The 17,096-nt window shown below is 53.2% G+C and overlaps 1 protein-coding gene across 2 annotated transcripts in view; it reads right to left on the bottom strand.

Moving 5' to 3' along the window:
- Positions 1 to 16,831, bottom strand: part of TRPC4 (transient receptor potential cation channel subfamily C member 4) — a 163,597-nt gene extending 146,766 nt beyond the window's left edge. The window contains exon 1 of one of the 2 annotated variants that reach the window (XM_077346251.1): positions 16,376 to 16,831. The gene's annotated coding sequence lies outside the window, so the exon portion shown is untranslated. Of the gene's footprint in view, positions 1 to 14,694; positions 14,830 to 16,375 lie in introns of those variants that run through there. The other variant, XM_077346252.1, reaches the window with a different exon arrangement.
- Positions 16,832 to 17,096: the final 265 nt, after the last annotated feature.

The raw sequence follows: 17,096 nt of genomic DNA on the forward strand, positions 1-17,096 counted from the left end.
CCCTGTTGAGAAAGCCTGACCTACTCAGATGGTCTAGTCCAAGGATAGTCAATCTGTGGTCCTCCAGATGTCCATGGACTACAATTCCCATGAGCCCCTGCCAGCATTTGCATGGTTGTTTCATGGTATCTAGGCCAACAGGCATCCCAGTTTTGATCCTGTCTTGTTAATATTGTTTTTAATCATTTTACAAATGATATAAATTATATTTATACTAGAAATAAAGCCCGCTGCACCCAAAATACAGCGGGCAATAGCGGGGTGGGTGGCTGGAGGGGCAGAAGGAAGGGAGGAAGATAGGCAGAAAGAAAGACAGCAATAAAGGGACGCACAGAGAACAAGATGAAGGAAGGGGGATAGAAATTCAGAAAGGAAGGCAGAAAGGAGGGAGGAAGGGATGGCGGACGAAGGGAGTGGTGGGAGGAAGGGAGCGGTGTGGGGGTGTAGAATGCGGGGCGTGGAAGCAGCGGCAGAGGCGACCAGGGATGGGTGGGGGCGTGGGAGAGGTGGCAGAGGGTTGAGAAGGCAGGGCGGAGAAGTGTTGGCGGAGGTGTCTGCTGATGGGGAGGGCTTGGGAGGGGGGAGAACGCATGCGGGGAAGCGGCGGTGGAGGTGTGCGTAGGTGGGGAGGGGTTGAAGGATGGGGGTTGAAAGTGTTTTGGGCAACGACGGTGGAGCTGAGGGGGGATGGGGACGGATTGAAAGGGCGGAGAGCGCATAGTGGGAAGGGGCAGTGGAGGCGAGCGGGGATGGGGAGGGCTTGAAAGAGAGGGGAGAGCGCGTAGCGGGAAGCGAGCGGCAGGCTGACTACCTGGCTCATCGGTTCCCTGGCGAAGTTCGGCTGCTGCGTGGACAGCGCTCCTTGCGGTGGTCGGCTGGGCAAAGGGCTCGTTGGGCAGGATGCGAAGTCGGAGTGTGGCGGGGCGGGCGGGGACGTGGATGGCTGGCGTGCAGGCTGGAAAGTGCTGTGGCAGGCGAAGGCAGGCTCGGGTGGACAGTGCGAGGCAGCGACCTGTCCTCTCCCAGGCGAGGCTCGTAATGGCGGCAACTGGCAGCATGCGAGCGAACAGGAAGGGAGGCGGATCGGGAGGCGCGAAGTGCCTTCCGATTCGTCAGTCCGGTGGCAAGGGACCAATTGCAAGCCGCGCTGCGCACGATTGTCAGTCTTGGGGAAGGGGCCTATCGGCACCCTTCCTCATCCCGGACAGGGCCCGCCCTTGGGGCCCTTAACTACTTTATTTAATCTGCTAGGAGTGGTTAAAGATTAAAATATAAAATTGTGTTTTCATAGATTTCCCTCAACAGAGTCTACACAGCGAATGGCACAGAGACTTGATTAAAGAAATCTATTTCTTATCACCTGTCATTTTTCCTTTTTGCTTTGGCCACATCGATGCCGACCCAGACCTAGGCCATGTATGGTTTTATGTATGGTTCTCTGTTATAATGTAAACCGCCCTGAGCCTCCGGGGAGGGCGGTATAAAAGTATGATAAATAAAATAAAATAAATAAATGTTTCCTTGCCCCTAAGACCGTCCCCTCTCCTCCTCTCCCTTCCCCAGTTGCCCGATACTTCAAACAGATGTACAAATGTGCTTACAGATCTGCTTTCCAAATCCCTCAGAGACCCCATCGTGCTGACCAAGCCCTGGCACCGTGGTAGAGAATCTGATTGGCACATAAAGCGCCACAGGTTCAATCCCAGGAAACCCAAATCCTCCATGCCTTAGGCCACTGCCTAGCCAGAAGGAACTGGTCTGCTCCTGAGACACTGCATGCTGAAGCTGTGAGTCCCTGCACAGCCCTGACACTGCAAAAAATATCAGAAAGCCATCTTAGTGTAGTGGTTAAAAAGCAGCAGCCTCTAATCCGGAGAACTGGGTTTGATTCCCCTCTCTGCCTCCTCCACAGGGCCAGTCCCAGTTCTCTGAAAAGAGGAAGAGTCCAGTAGAAGAAGAATCCGAAGAATCCGAAGAATCACACGGAGATGGAAGAGACCACCAAAGGGGAACACCGTCTAGCCCCCCCCCCTCACCATCGTGACAGAGGCTCATCCAGTCTCCTCCTACAAACTTCCAACAAAGGAGACTCCACACCTTCCAAGGCAGCAGATTCCATCGACAAACGGCGCTCCCCGTCAGAAAATGCTTCCTAATATTTAAGTGGAACCTCCTTCCCAGAATCTGAACCCTTTGCTCGTAATTCTCTAAAGCCGCAGTCAACAAGTTGGTCCTCTCTTCGACATGTCTTCCTTTTACGTAGCTAAACACAGCTGTCCTAGCACCCGATGCCTCCTCTTCTCCAAGCTACACAGGCCCAGCTCTCTGAACCTTAATGCTTAAGGCCTGGATTCCAACCCCTCGACCATCCCAGCTGCCCTTCTCTGAACATATTCCAAATTGTCAAGGTCCATCTTGAACTGCGGAGCCCAGAACTGGCCACAGTTGTCCAAATGAGGTCTACAACGGGGAATAGAGTGGTATTAGAACTTCCCTTGCTCTAGGTTCTGAGCCCAATATCCCATTAGCCTTCTTAGCAGTCTTATTGCTCTGTCATCTCAGATTCAACTTATTGTCTACCAGAACTGCAAAGTCCCTTTCAAGCCAGGTATCCCCCGTCCTATATTTATACATCATATTTTTATTACCTAAATGTAGTAGTTGACACTTTTCCCTATTAAAATTTGGTTGGTTGGCTGTGGCCCAATTTTCCAGTCTATCCAGGACTCATTCTACACTTAACTTTGTTTTATCAATTGTGGATCCTGCTGAATTCAAATTGATTTGAACTCAGGTCTTCCTCTCCCCCCCCCCCTTGAAACAGAAAGTGTTTTGCACTCAATTGGGAAAGCTCAAAGCAGGGAGGGGAGCCATGAGCAGCAGGAGTCTCTTTCTTTTCTAGAACTGGGGGGGGGGGGCTTGGAGACAACAGAGGCAAATCTCTGCTGAGAGAAGTTAGGCTTCTGGAGCACAGTCACTTTAAGACAAGCCTTGCAACTGGGAACCAGGAAGTCTTTGAACTGATGCCCTGGCCAATCCAGGGAAGACTGCTTTGCTACAGCATTGGAGGCAGGAGGAAGCAAGTTAATCAGCAAAAAGCAGAATGCTGCACATTTACTGGTGCCAATTTTTGAGATATCAAGGCTTCTATCCACTGCAAGATATCGTGGGGGAAAGGTAGGATCACTTCAGATCAATCATGTGTGCTGCAGAGGAAAAATTTAAAGTACCCCAAATCAAAGTGGAAATCAAATTCAGTGTAGACAGCAGGGATTTATTCGAGCTGGGAGCAGGTGAAAAGCCCTATAAAGACTACACCCAGATCTCCTTGAATCATAGTCCTTCAGGGGATTAGTCACCCCACCCATTTTAGTGTCATCTGCAGATTTGATCAATGTATCCCCTATTGACTCATCCACTAATGAAAATGTTAAACAACAGCGGCCCCAGCACAGAACCCTGCGGTGCACCCCTGGTCGCCTCCCTCACTCCTGTGGGGTGACTTTTGGGCCAGCCAATTACCAATCCATTTGGTTCTGACCTTATCCATCACTGCTTTTATTAACTTTCTGACAAGAATATCCTGGGGGACCTTATCAAAGGCCTTATTAAAACAAAGATGTACTATAGCCACCGTATTTCCGTCATCCACTAAACTAGTCATTCTATCATTTAAAAAGAAATAAGATTAATCTGGCAGGACTTATCCCTGAGAAATCCATGTTGACTTTTATTAAGCACCACATTAGCCCCTAAGTGTTTACACCAGGGGTAGTCAAACTGCGGCCCTCCAGATGTCCATGGACTACAATTCCCAGGAGCCCCTGCCAGCATTCGCTGGACTACCCCTGGTTTACACGCTGTCCGTAAGACCAACCACATTTGTGGCAGGGGAGGAGCTTTCGTGAGTCAAGACTTCCGTCTTACTGAAAGAGCGGCAATGTTCTTTAAAATCAAAATTCATCCTTTGAGAGCAGAGGCTGGACAATGAAGGAACTCTGTTAATCAGTCACAAACAAAACACTAAAAGAGTCAGTCTGGATGTCTGCTTGATGTGACTGCATAACACAGAGTAAGATGTTACCCTCCAGGCATAAACTGTTTCCATTTCACTGCCCTGGATCGGTCCTTGCAGGTCCTTGGCACCCCTTGAGCACCACTGAGGCACTGCTCTGCTTCACAATCTGTGAGGAAGGGAACCATAGCTGTGGTTTTCCGGGGCTCCTTTCCCTCGTGACAGTCCAATGAGACCAGAAAAGAAAGTGGGTCGCGACAGTCTTGACGTTGGGTCCTATGTGCATTTGTTCCAACGTGCGTTTACTGTGCCATCAGCACACCCGCAACAGCCTTGTGCATAGCACACTCCTCCTCCAGGCACCCCGATGACCCGTTCCCAGTCCGTATCATCCCACCAGTTGGAAAACCCAATACACAATGTCTGGTTTTTAATGGAGGGGGGCAGAGAGGGTATCACAGAAAACACAGAAACCGAGTTGTTTGGCAGCCACGTTGCCTGGGAGGGGACAAATTATGTAAATGGGAGTGGAAAGAACTGGTGCGGAAACGACAGGATTGCGGCCACGAGATAGAGGGGAATCCTGGGACGAGCGAGAGCTGACAAACATCAGCGGGAGCCTGTGGCAAATCGCATCTGCCTCGTCTGACAGGGCACCGCAGCCTGCCGCACGAAAGGATTTCGGCTTCATGTTTTCAAAAAAGTGACAGGCCCCACATCTATCCAAGCCAATTAAATTTCTGCCGCAAGAAACAATGGAAGGCGAAAGGGAGAAGGGTGCCCGTTGAAGCCGGATCCCATGGGTGTAGAGCAGGTTTTCTCTACCAGGGCTTCGGAAAACCCGGGGGTTCTTGACGGCCTTGGATGGGTTTCCTGAATTGGTGGGAGTTCATTAATTTTTAAATATATTTTTAAACTTTGTTAAACATTTGTCAGGTGATATGGCCATATATGGTCATGCCAACTTGTCCCCCCCCCCCACCCAAGATGGCCATTGGTGGACTTGGAGGGGGTGGGGTGGGGAGGGGTCCATTAACTTTGCAAGCCTTTTTCTATAGCTTTGTGAACCTCCAAGCGTCCCAGAAGGATTCGACCCTCCTTACATTTCCTTTCAGCTTCTTTTTCACAAGCCCCTTTCTAAAGTTAAAGGTGGTTATCTCAGTCTTTGGGAGCAAGCCCCGGCCTAGACACTTAACTTCATAGTGTTAACTAGCTGCAAAGCCTGTTCCTAAGAACAGGCCTTGAAAGGGCCCCCTCCCCTGGCCAGGCAGCTTAAGGTGGCTTTGGGCCCCAGGTCGCAGCCAGATCAAGTGGTGCAGGCGGGGGCTGGGTAGCTCGTTAGCAGGCCCTGGACAGAGCTCCTTAGCAGGCAGTCAGCAGGCCAGGAGGCCCTCGTTAGCACGCCCTGCTTAGCAAGCCAAGAGGCCCTTGTTAGCTAGCCCTCCCCCATGACCCTTTGTCCAGGGCCCTCTCCCCTTTCCTGCTGCTGGCTCCAGGCACTGAGGCGTCTGAGAGCAAAGAGGCTAGAGTCCAGGGATGGAGGGCGGGAGCTGCAGGGGCAGGGCCAATCAGGGCAAAGCTGGCTGCACCCTGATTGGCCCTATTCCAACTTGGACAGCCGGACACATCCCACCCCCTGTGCTGTTTCATAAATATATAGAGGAACAACAACAACAGTGGATAAGGGTGGGCACCGTTCCCAACACGTTTATAAATTTATCACATTTACCTCTCTCCCCAGGTCTTGGGCATTGCTTAGGACCAAGTCCAGGGTCGCCTCCCCGCTGGCAAGTTCTGTGACCGTCTGCTCCAGGGCCACAATCTCTCTCTCCTGACTTGAACACATATTGACCCAATCAATGTGTGGGGAGTTAAAATCACCTGTTCTGACACGGCTGTTTCATCTAGCTGCTTTTCATAATCCTTCGGCCGTTTTTAAATCTTCCTCTAACTTTCGATCGGGTGACTCCAAGAGGAGAGTTTCCTTTTAGGCCCACAATTTCCACTCTAAGCATTTCTGCAAGTGAATCTCGTTCTCCTTGATCCCCAGTTGTGCTGGACTGAACACCCTCTCTGAAATACAGAGCTTCCACTCTTTCTTCTCACCACTACACTTGCTTCGTGTTAAGGGACACAAGGAGCTGGGGTTTGAACCCCGCTTTTTCCTGCCCGAAGGAGTCTCAAAGCTGCTTACAATCACCTACCCTTCCTCTCCTCACAACAGGCAGGTGGAGCTGAGAGAGCTCTGAGAGAACTGTAACTGGCCCTGGGTCGCCCAGTTGCCCGCATGTGGAGGAGGAGCGGGGGAATCACACCTGTTCTCCAGATTAGAGGCCATCGCTCTTAACCACTACAGCATGCTGTGAAATGCACAGTGCAAAACACACACAAAACACACAATGTGCATTACACATGCCCCATATTTTAAAACACATCCTTATTTCATAGGGTGGCTAGGCTGACTTTCTTCAGTCATGGAAGCCAATCAATGGCCACATGCAGTTCAGTTTTCTGTTCTCTTGCCTTTGGTGACTTAAGATGCCCAAATCTTTGACATGCTCCATTCCCCTCCAATCGTACACACAAAGCAACGTCTTGGTTGGTTTAGGTTGGCAAAGCACCTGAAGCACCAGACGAGGACTTGGGAGAGCCAGATTCGAATCCCCACTCTACCATGGAAGCTTGCCGGGCGACCTTAGGCCAGGGACACCCTTTCGGACTACCCTACCTTGCAGGGTTGTTCTGAGGAAAAACAGAAGAGAGGAGAGTGAGGTAAGCTCCTCTGGGGAGATAGATGGGTTATAAACAAACAGTAAACCCACTTTCACTGCCAGAACATGGTGAGATGAACGTCACTGGAGTCATCTATAGCAGGGGTAGTCAACCTGTGGTCCTGCAGATGTTCATGGACAAATGCTGGCAGGGGCTCATGGGGATTGTAGTCCATGAACATCTGGAGGACCACAGGTTGACTACCCCTGATCTATGGCTCTTGTTCCTCGCAGTTCCGATGCTGGTACCACTTCACGAAGCATGGAAACGGTGTCCAATTGGATTAAGGTTTGTGCCACACGAGAGAGAGCTTCTTTCAAAGCATGAGCAACAGGCGTATAATCAGGAAAGCCACTAGCAGCACACCTGCCTCCCACCCCTAGGAGATGCACAGGGAAGAGGAGTGGAATTCCCTCCTTCGCGGGAAAGAAGCCTTTTGGGGGATTTCATTAGCCACACAAGCAGCACACTCATGTGCACATACACCTATGTGTCTTTCTGAACACCTGGCAATCAGCACACCCCAGGAGGAAAGGGGCCAAGAGTCTCGGGAATTCCATCCCAAAGGCACTGCGCGTTTCCTATAAAGCATGTACGATGCCACTGATCCTACTACAAAGGCATTCGCTCACAATCCCTGACGCCGGGCGTTAGTAAATCCCCCAGGAAGATCAGAGCAGTTCTACGCCTCCCTGCTTCTCTCTGATCTTGCTTTGGAAACAACTCTCAAGGTTGCAAAATTTCCGTAGAGTGCAGGGAGCAGATGGTCAGGTCTTTAAAGAACGCCAGATTATAATGAACACCTTTCAACTGGAAGCCTTTAGACCCCCCTTTCCTCCGTCACACAGGCCACAGGACTGACCGGAAGGAGGGGGACAGAGTGGGGCTGACTGGAAGGGGGCAAATGAGGCCACAGGTGGGAAATAATGGGGGGGGGGAGAGCCAAGGACATGGGAAGGAAAAGGGAAGGAAGAAAGCCTCAGAGGCAAGGTACCTTTCAGATCTCTCCCTCCTCAATCATTTCCTCACGTTTGCTCACAAGATAGGCTTGTACTAGGAAGGAATAATGAAGGGGAACTGGAATGTAATGACTCTCCCTCCTCTGAGTCCATTGTAACAAAGGGTGCATGCAGAGAGGACTCCCAGAAAGCACAAGGGGAAGGTGGGGAGGGGGCAGAGGGGAGAGGTTTGCCAGTTTTTAAAAATGCTGCCGCTGGTTAGCAGCAGTACAAGAGAGCGTGGGGGTAAAAATGCATCCCTTCGAGAAGGAGAAGCCAGGCCGAAGGGGAGGCAGAGGCAGGGGCCTGAGCGGTCAGGCTTGAACCACAGGCGCAGGGCACACAGTGGCGGGAATTCTCACCTCAGCCCACCAAATCTGTTTATCTAAGCTGCAAGAATATCGCCAAGGCGGAAAACAGAGAGAGCAAAAAAGGCTGCGGGCAGAACGATTGTTTGGGATGAGCCCTCGATGCGCAGAATGAGCCGACAGCTTGATTGCACACGCTGCGGGCAGGGGCCGGGGAGAGAGCGCACGCTCCAGGAGAGACAGTGCCGGATCCTGTGGCTGGGGGAACGGAAAGCTTCCCTGAGCTGCGGGACGGAGCGAGCGATTGAGCGATTGAGCGAGCTCCCTGGCAACATTGCACCTTCTCACTGTGCACTAAAAGCAGGGGCAGTGATGCTCTGTCTTCCTGGTGCTTGGGGGGGGGGATGGGAGGGATCCTGGAGTTCTGGCCTGACTGGTGGACCTCCTGAGGACTTTGGGGGTTTGGCCATGGCGTGACACAGAGCGTTGGGCCGGACGGGCCATTGGTGTGATCCAACATGGCTTCTCTTCTGTTCTCATAGGAAACAGAGGTCCACCACTGTCTCTTAGCCACAAAGTATCGATGGCAACCTGTGTCTCGGGCACGGATGCAATGTTTTCTTGCATCCTGGGGGGCAAAGGGGGGGTGTCCTGTGGAGGTCTGGCTCCCCTGATGAACCGCCTGATGACACCTGCATTTGGGGCAGTCTGTGACACAGGGTATTGGACTGGATGGGCCGTAGGCCTGATCCAATATGGCTTCTCTTATGTTCTCACATATGGCAGATGGTTTGCACTTCACAAATGTGGGGGGAAATGTCTTTGCAAAGAGTTTTGTGGACTTGGTGAGGAGGGCTTTAAACTAAGTACAATGGGGGAGCGAGACGTACTTTCAAAGCCTAGTTCAATTAAGATAACCGTAGATGGGAAGACTGCAAATTTAAAGGGAATGGCACATATGCAGGGAACTATGAACTTACAGGAAAGCTCAAAAACTAAAAGCCTGGGATACTCGTATGAAGGATTACGATGTCTCTGCACTAATGCACAGAGTATGGGAAACAAGCAGGAAGAACTAGAAGTCCTGATACAGGAGGGGGGCTGTGACCTAATAGGCACTACAGAAACCTGGTGGGATAACTGGAATAATAGGGCTGAGAGGTACAACTTATTTAAAAGGGACAGACAAATAAAAAAAAGGGTAGAGAAGTAGCATTATATGTTAAGAATCAGGAAATATGTGTATCCAAGAATGAGAGTTTAGCTGAGAGTTTTTGGGTAAAGATAAAAGGAGTAAGAAATATTTGTGGTGTTATGGAGGGGGTCTGCTGTAAACTACCAGGCCAGGCAGAGGACTTGGATGAGATGCTCCTATACCAGTGAGACGGGACCTAGTGGTCATGGGAGATTTCAATTACCCAGATATCTGTTGGAAGACCAGATCTGCTAAAAATGAAAAGTCCAATAAATTCTTGATTTGTCTTGATGACAACTTCATTTCCCAGAAAGTGGAAGGGGCAACCAGGGGCTCTGCTGTTTTAGGGGACAAGAAAGTGACATTGTAACAGGTGATGAACAAGTCATGTCAGACTAACCTTGTCTCTTTTACTGAGAAAGTTATTATTTTGCAAGATCAGGGGAATGCTGTGGACATAGCTTATCCGGATTTCATTAAGGCTTTTGATAAGGTTCCCCATGATATTCTTATTGGCAAGTTGGTAAAATGCAGTATGGATCCTATTATTGTCAGGTGGATCGAGAACTGGTTGACGGACTACACCCAAAGGGTGCTTCTAAATGGGTCCTCGTCTCCTTGGAGAGGAGTGATGAGTGAAGTGCCTCAGGGGTCTGTCCTGGACCCTGTGTTGTTTAACATATTCATAAGTGATTTAGATCGGGGGTCATTAACCCCCAGGCCGCAAAGGCCACGATACCGGGCCACCAGCAGCTACGCCTTGCCTCCCCCCCCCTACAGCGAGAAGGAAGGGAAGAGGCAGCCGCGGCCGCCGGCACACCAGCGACGCAAATGCACATGCTTGCAGTTGCCACACATGCGCGTTTGCGCCCCCTGGTGGTGAAAATGAGCATGCGTGGCAACTGCACGCATGCGCATCAGCGCCACCTGGTAGCAAAAACAGGCATGCGCGGCAACTGCACGTGCGCGTCTGCGTGCAGCTGCCGCACGTGTGCACGGCACCTGGGCCGTCGGCTCTCCCCTCACCACCGGAGGCGGTCCCTGACCTCAGAAAGGAATCGAGGGGGTGCTTATTAAATTTGCAGATGACACTAAACTGGGACAGGAAGGAAACACACCAGAAGACAGAATCAGGATACATGATGATCTTGACAGGCTGGAAAACTGGGCTAAAATGAATAAAAGGAATTTTAATAGTAAAAAATGTCAAGTTCTGCCTTTAAGTAGGAAAAATATGCATCACTATAGGATGGGCGAGACATGTTTTGGTAGTAGTATGTGTGAAAAGGACCTGGGGGTCTTGGGAGACCAGACACAGAACATGAATCAGCAATGTGACTCTGTACCTAAAAAGGCAAATAGGATTTGGGGTTGTATAGTGTCCAGATCACGCGAGGTGATGGTACCACTTTACTCTGCTCTGGTTCGGCCTCATTTGGAGTTCTGTGTTCCGTTTTGGGCACCACAATTGAAGAAGAATGTAGAGAAACTGGAGTGTGTCCAGAGGACGGCAACAAAGATGGTGAGGGGTTTGGAGACCAAGACGTATGAGAAAAGGTTGGGGGAGCTTGGTCTGTTGAGCCTGGAGAGAAGACAACTAAGTGGTGATATTATAGCCACCTTCAAATACCTGGAGGGCTGCCACATAGAGGATGGAGCAGAGAAAGTTTTCTGTTGCCCTAGAGGTTCAGACCAGAACCAATGGGATGAAATTAATTCAAAAGAATTTTCCACTAAACAATTGGAAGAAGTTCCTGACGGAGTGATTCCTCAGTGGAACAGGCTTCTTTTGTAGGTGGTGGGTTCTCCATCTTTGGAAGTTTTGAAGCAGAGGCCAGATAGCCATCTGACAGAAATGTTGATTTTATGAACTTAGGTAGATTGTGAGTGGATGGGCAGGAAGGGATGTGCCAGTGTTGGTCCCTTCCTTGCATACCCAGGGAATTGCTCATCGCCCCTGTGGGTTGGTAGGTGAATTCCCTCCAGGCCAGGCTGGATTCCGGAGATTTTTGGTGGAGGAATCACTTGGACATGAAATTGGGGTCACTGTGGGTAGGCAGGTAGTTGTAAGTGTCCTGCATTGTGCACGGGATTGGACTAGATGACTGTGGGTGCACCTTCCAGCTTTGTGATTCTATGATTCTAGAGGCCCCTGAGTGGCTATTTGCCACATGGTATAGATGGAACGCTCTGACTGGGGCAGGGATGCAATGCACTCTTGGAACTTTGGGGGAAACAGCAGGACTCTTGTAGAGTTCTCGCCCTAAGCAGCTTGCAAACGCCTCCCCGTCCTCTCCCCACAATAGGCACCCTGCAAGATAGGTGAGACCGAGAGAGCTCTCTGTGCAAGAACAGCACTGAGAGAACTGTGACACTCAAGGTCACATGTGGAGGAGTGGGGAATCGAACCCAGATCTCCAATGTAGAGGCTGCCGCTCTCAACCACTACACCGCGCTGGCTCTTTTTTTAGCACAAAGCAGGGTACAAGACAACAGCTCTTCTTTCCCCTGGTTTATTATCCACATATCTGCAAGACAGTGTCTTCCAAGATGCTCTATGACAGGGGTGGCCAGACAGCAGCTCTCCAGATGGCCATGGACTACAATTACCATGAGCCCATGGTGAGAGCTCATGGTAACTGTAGTCCATTAACATCTGGAGAGCCGCAGTTTAGCTACCCCTGCTCTACTGCAATCACTTATCTAACAAGGCCCTTTTAAAGGACCTCCCATGAGCAGTTCCTCCTCAGAAGGCGACAGGAGGCTGGGGGCAAGCTGGCACAGAGAAGGCCCGACTCCCAAGCCCCTGAAGAACAGCCTGGAGTGCAGAAATGAGTCTAGCAAAGCTTTTTCCCACCATGTGGGAACTCATTTCTGAGAGCCACAGAAACCCCATTAGGGCTGCCAGCTCTTGGCCGGGAAAAACCTGGAGATTTGGCAGGTTCAGTCTGAGGAGGGGGGGGGGACTTCAGTGGCATAGAGTCCTCCTCCCAAAGTAGCCGCTTCCTCCCAGGGAACTGATCTCTGTCATCTGGAGATCCGTTGTAATCCCTGGAGATCTCCAGACACCACCTGGAGGTTGGCAGCCCTGTAGGAGATATAACCACTCCAAGGTTATATCTGCTTCAAGGTTATATCTGCCCTGTAGCAGATATAACCACTCCATTATTAAGTTTAGATCTCTGCCTTTTGGTGGATTAACTTCCTCCCTGGCGCCTCCAATGCTGACATAGCTAAGCAGTCTGTTGCTGATTGGTCAGAGAGTCAGGTCAAAGACTGCCAGGTTTCCGGTTGCAAGACTCCCCCCCCCCCCCCCCAGACTTATTTTTGCCTTCACTTTGAGATTTGTTTTAAAGTGACTGCGCTCCAGAAGCCCACACTTCTCTCAGCAGAGATTTTCCTCTTGGATTTACTTTCCCCTCCTCATTCTCTGTAAGGCTAATGTCTCTCCTCTCCCCTGCCCCCACCCCGCTCCTGCAGGAAAAGAAAGATAAACAAGCAGCCTCATGCTCCACTTGCCCCTCCCCCCTGGCTTGCTCTGGCTGTATCCTCGGGAGTCAAAAGGTCGGAAATAAAACACTCTCCAGCCTTGTGCTCCTCGGATGCCAGCTGGAGCTTCACCTGACTCCCCCCCACCCCCAAGAGGGAAGGAGACTGAAAATTGGGAAAATGCAAATGCAGAAGGGCAACATATTTAAAATTGGGGGAAAGGAAGTCTGTAGAGATCGGTTCAAATTGACCACAATTCAGCATGATTTACAGTGGGGGAAAATGCGAGTGCAGGAAGGGCCCAGATCAGGGCAAAGACAGATTGTTGTGCCATTGTCTACCTCTGCATAGCAACCTAGGTTTTCTTGGGGGTCTCCCATCCAAGTCCTAACCAGGACTAACCCTGTTTAGCTTCCAAGATCTGATGAAACGGGGCTAGCCTGGGCCACTAAGGGGCAGGACTTCTATAGCCAGACAATTCGCACTGCTTTGGAGGCGTTGGTACTTTAAAGACATAAAATAAGAAATGTCGTAAGGAAGGCAAAATGTACCTTCTAGTGAGAGTCAGGTGGGTGTCCATGCTGGTCTGAAGCAGAAGAACAACATTTCATTCCAGGGGCTCCTTTAAGACCAACTAAGTTTTATTCAGACCATGTGCCCTGGACTCAAAATGTGCCCTTCTAGTGGACCTCTCCTTTCCTCCTGCTTCCTGTTACTGCCCACCTCAGAGCCAGCTCAGACAGAGCTTCCTGTTATAAGATCTTCAGGGACAGGTGTCCACGGACACAATTCACAGCAGCTCCTGCCACAGCTTGGCCAAACCTGTAATAGAGGATGTCATTCATACCTCTTTGATACAGCGCTGAGAGTGCCGGGGAGACCCAGGTTCGAATCCCCACCCCATCAGGAAGCTCTGGATCAGTCAAACTCTTGGAGACTAACCTACCTCACAGGGCTGTTGGGTAGACAAAAAATGAGGTACAACCAGATGTTCTGCCCTGAGATTCTGGCCAGAAAAGAAAATGGACTAGGTATGCCTGTCGAGAGTGTGATGATTTCTAACAGCCAGAGAAGGGGGGGGGGTCTCTTTTTATAGCAGGATGTTTATTGGTCATCCAGACTCCCCCCCCCCCCCCGGCAATCCCTCCGTGATCCCTCCTTCCCTGACCAACGTTTCAGTTCCTGTTTTTAGGTCTCTGCACGTACTTTAACTCTATTCCAAATCTGTTTTAATGATGTCTGTTTGAAAGGGGGGAGTTGTTCTCCATAGTTTGGCAATGTGATTTTGTCTTGCTTGTTTTAAATCGTTAGCTGCCTCAGCAGCCCCTGCAAACACAGGAAGTCAAGAAATAATTTTCTGCAAATAAGGAATAAACAAATATTGTCCCGGGGAGGGGGGAGCGGGTTCTAGTCCTACGCAGGCTCTTGATTGCTCTCTCTCAACGCTCATGAGCATTTTGGCTGCCAGGTCAGATGAAAATCGGCGGAGAGGCTACTGAAAGCAAAAGGAGGTAGAACCCAAAGCTGAACGCATGAAGGAAACAAACTCGATCTGAAATATGGCAGAACGGCAGACAAGGGCCAAGCTGCATCAAACAAAATAATATCAGAAATGTTAATCGATGGATTATATGGCGTGCACACTGGTAAAGTTAAAAACATCCAGAGCCTGAGTCTCCGACTACAAGCTTTACAAAAGCCGCAATCATTCTCGTGCAAAATTGATGGAAGGCATCAAATGTCCAACAGAAGACGCAGGGCGAAAGGCAGACAGTCTTATGTGCCGTGTAAATGCCGCCAGGTAGCGACGGTTGTAATCCTGCAACTCTGCAGGGTCCCAAGCCAGGTCTCTCCAGTTCCCCGCAGCCCCCCCCCCCTACACACACACACACACACACACACACAACTTCTTCAAACCTCTGTGATGGATGCCGTAACACAGCCGACCCATGCCGGAGTTGACACAAGCAAATGCAGCGCACCGATGAATTCCTCCAGCCCTTCTGTTTACCATATAAGTCGGTCTGCAGGACTCCCTTCACAGGAGTTCTTTGCCATTCTCCTTCCCTTGCCTCCCCCCCCCTCTCTCTCTCTGTCTCCCCCCCCCCCCAAGCAACTCTGTGGGGCTGAAGGCGACAAGATTCTCCCCAAGAGCTCCGCCAGCAGCCTGCACATCCCTCCGCTCGCTATCCAATGCTGGCTTCCCCAAATGCAATAAAAAATATTTTTAGCCGTCGTCTCCGATAAAAGTTCCCAAGGAGAAATACCCTGCGGAGACAGCCGGAGTCTGTGCAAACTCCAAAGGGCCCTCTGGCTGGGGGAAAGAACCCTGTGGATTGAAGTTCATGTTCTGAGGGACGGATTTGCCTCACAACCTTCCTGATCCTGAAAAGGAAGCCAAACAATCGGGAAGGGGGGGGGGGCTACTGATTTAAGCCCTAGTCTGGCCCCCATGAGGCAGTCTGTTATACAGGAGCCCCTGGAAAAGCCCAAGGGACCTGGGCCTGGGGGGTGGGGGGGCTGGGGGGATGGAAGCCCCTGGGGAGGGGAGGGGGGGAGCGGTGCCCTGGTGCAGCACTAATGCTCCTGAAAGGAGCTCCCCCTCCCCTCCAAGGCCCACCGCCGCCCCTGACAGAGTCGCAGCACAGAGCAGCCCAGGGATCTCTGTTCCGGCTCAACAGGTGCCTGGTCCGAGCTCCCTCCTCTGCCCTCGGCCGCCCCACAAGGTCAGGGCCTGCCCCCCTCCGCCCCACAGCCCCTCCAGCCCCCCCCCCCCCATCGGGCATCCAGCAGGCCTTTTCGGCCCCAGCGCCCTTGATCCCTTTGACGTTCGCAGCTGCGCTCCTTTGCAGAGCTCGGTTCCCACCCGGCAGGCGAAGAAGAGCTGGCCGTCTCTCCGCCGAGCCCAACAGGTGGAGGGACTGCCCGGGGCCGGCCGTTGCCATCTGCAGGCCAGGGAGCGCCTCTCCTCAAGCCCAAGCGAGTCGGCGGGTCTCCTGGCAGACCCTCCCCAAACGCCGCGGCTTCCCTGGATGGCATCGGAGGGCGAGAGGGGCAGCTGGTGCTCCAGGGCCGCCACGGACCGGCCGGACCCCTCCTCTCCACCCCCAGCTCCGAGGTGCCGAGCCCCGGGGCCACGACCGCCACCTCCGTCCCTCCATCTGCCAAACGGGCACACTCTCTCCCGCCAGCCGGCTCCGGCTCCCCAATTCCCCCGGCGGGGGCTCCCCGGGGATGGCGGCTCTGGCAGGCGGCGGACCCGGGAGGGCGCCCCACATCTCCCGCCACCCGGGAAGGGGCCCGGCGACGCCGCCCCGCGCACACGCAACATCCCGAGAGCAACCTCCGTGGCGAGGAGGCGGCGGCGAGGGCTGAGAAGGGAAAGTCCTGGACGCCCCCCCCCACCACCAAAAAAAAGGGAAAGTGCGGTGGGGGGGGAGGGTTGCCTGGATCCCGGGTCCCCGGAAGGAGGGGGGCCAACGCGCCCCCTGGAAGGTCCTCGGGGCAGAGACTCCCCCGGAGCCGGACGCGCCCCCGCCGGGCAAAGTTCGGGTCGGCGGCAGCCCCCTACCAGCCCCTCCCTCCCTCCGTCACTCACCGGGGCTGAGCAGGGGAGCGGGGCCCGGGGGGGCAGCTGCATCTTCCCGGCCGCGCGGCTGCCTCCGCCTCGCCTGCGCCGCTGGGCACGGGCCGCCTCTGGCCGCTCGCGGGGCTCCAGCGCGACGACCGCGACGCCTCCTGCGCCGGCTCCGGCTCCGGCTCCGTCTCCGCCGCCGCGCTCAGGCGCCCGGGCTCGGCGGCCGCGCAACAGGCGAGCGGGAGCGGGCGGGGAAGTCCCCTGCCGGGGATGCCGCGGCTGCTCCGGCTGCTGGCGCCGCCCTCGCCACGATGCCCCCGACGGGCGCCGGGCGGCGCTGCGACCCTGCCCCGCGGCCCCGCCGGGGACGGGAGGGAGGCCGGGAGGAGGCCGGGAGGGAGCGTAGCCCCAGCCTCAGCCCCAGCCTCAGCCTGCCTCGCCTCCTGGCCTCGCCTTGCCTTGCCTCGCTGGGCGTCTGCGGCACGGAGCGCATCCGGCGCGCGGGGGCTCTGCGGGGCGGGCGACCCCTAGTGGGCGGGCAGGGCACCGCAGGGCCCCTCGCCCGGCACGGAAGGCTGCGGAGCTCGCGAGGGAGCGGCGGGGCTGGGGGCGCGGAGGTTCCGACAGGGATGCGGGGGGGGGGGGGGGAGTTGCCCAAGAGAAGTTCTCCTGCCCCTCCCAAAGGACTAGGCCTGGTCCTGTGCGTTAGTTGCTGGGTCGGGTTTCTGGACCGGGCTCCCAG

This window comes from Paroedura picta, chromosome 7 (genome assembly GCF_049243985.1).
Source record: "Paroedura picta isolate Pp20150507F chromosome 7, Ppicta_v3.0, whole genome shotgun sequence".
NCBI lineage: Eukaryota > Metazoa > Chordata > Lepidosauria > Squamata > Gekkonidae > Paroedura > Paroedura picta.